The sequence below is a fragment of the Triticum aestivum genome, chromosome 2B (assembly GCF_018294505.1).
Source record: "Triticum aestivum cultivar Chinese Spring chromosome 2B, IWGSC CS RefSeq v2.1, whole genome shotgun sequence".
In the NCBI taxonomy this organism is placed as follows: Eukaryota; Viridiplantae; Streptophyta; class Magnoliopsida; order Poales; family Poaceae; genus Triticum; species Triticum aestivum.
Window position 1 is genome coordinate 84,707,000 of NC_057798.1, and position 1,828 is coordinate 84,708,827.

Consider the following 1,828-nt stretch of genomic DNA (forward strand, 5'->3'; position numbering starts at 1 on the left):
TCGATCACATTTTGTCATGACAATGTGTTACTACTATTGACATACTTTCAACTTCGGTGTGCCGCTTCCGCCAATGGCTTTCCGAGACCTCCTCCCACCTTCAACGGTTGGATCTACGTGGCGGTGACGTGATCCACGATCCATGAGGAACACTACCACCGCAACCCCTCCCGGGGGCCATATTGGTGTGCCAAGGGTACGGACTATGATTGGTCGGAGAAGCGCCGATAGCGTCCACGAAGTAGCATCGTCACCTTTTTAGTGTGATTCCGAGGATACACGACTTCGAATGTTTGGAAACGATATAACCAAGATGGATCTTAGAGACAAGAGCTTCCAACATCAGATGTCGCCTACATTTTCCCATAATGGTATATATCTTTATGATGATGGCAATGGCCCTTCCACCGCCAGTGGCATTTTCCTTAGCAAGTAATTCCTTGCCTCGTAGAATCTTTTTCATCACTATTGACCCACAAGGACGACATTTTTTTCCTTTATCACGTCCACGTGGCCACGACGACCAGACTTCAGCATTGCACTATCGATTGTTGTCTTTTCCTGTGAACGTGAACTGCTCATGCTGGATTTAAGTTTTGTTTGTGGTTCTATGCATGTTAACGATCGAATCGTATCTTCTGCTTCCTCTGTCACGCAATATATGATCGTTTCTCAAGCTAAAACATAGCTTGAAAAACGATCATATATTGTGGGACGGAGAGAGTTTTAGTTGCTTCTTTTGTGTGAGGGCTGGCTGATCATATGTAGTTGGGTTTCTAAGCCTTTTCTATGCGGGAGATGGTCCATTTTCAAGGGAAAGAGAGAGATAGAGAAAAGAAGAGCCTCTTGAGGCTCCATCACGTCGCGCTGTGGTTTTCGGTTACCAGCTGCGGCGACCCCGTTTACTCAATTGTTTATCTGAACTATACTATGACGATCGTGATTAGCATGTAGAGACTTTTTTTTAAAAATCGCTTACCAAAGCATTGACATTCTTTGGTGATTGGCGCGTCGATCCAGTGGATCGCCAATCGGATATTCTTTAATTAGGATTTAATCTCTCTCGGCTAGGCTAGCTAGCAGTGGGTCAGATCAGATCGGCGCCGAAATCCACTCCGTAGCGTACACCTATGTATCCAAGACATGGTTTATTCCCTCCATCTACCCGAAAAAAGAAAGACATGCTTTTATTCTTTCCTCTTTGCGAATATTGTAGTGAGCACATTTTTATTGAGATTACGACCAGTGTTTAAGAAATGATTAGGACCAGGATTGCTTGGAAAAATGATTTGGACTAGGAGTGTTTAGAAAAGGATCGATGCTTGGAGATCATATCAAATATAAATATATCCCTGCAGCGTGCAACATGCTTGGTAGAATATATTCATGGCAAAATAAAAGGAGAAGAAGCTAGCAGACATGCTTGCAGAATGAAGGTATGATCTTATCGTTAGGGTGAAATTTCTTGTGGTCGCATTGTGTTTGAACCCACACGGTCTGCAACCGGCACATGCATGCATGCATGCATGCATGCCATGGCACCCGTGGTGAACAGTTAGATAGATATTTGTTCTGTTTGTCTCAACCGTTACTGTTACTCCATCCCAAAGATCCAATCAAGCTTGGCTAACTGACAGGCCACACACACATACCTACAGTACAAAATTTGTCACTAATTGGTCTCTCTCATGACAAATAATGAAGGACCAACTCAAAAGCAAAAAGATTAGGGCATCTCCAACGCGAACCCTCAAACCGCCCATATGCATCGATTTGGACGACGCGGTCCAGACGTTTTTGCCATCCAACGCGGGCATGTACTAGTCTG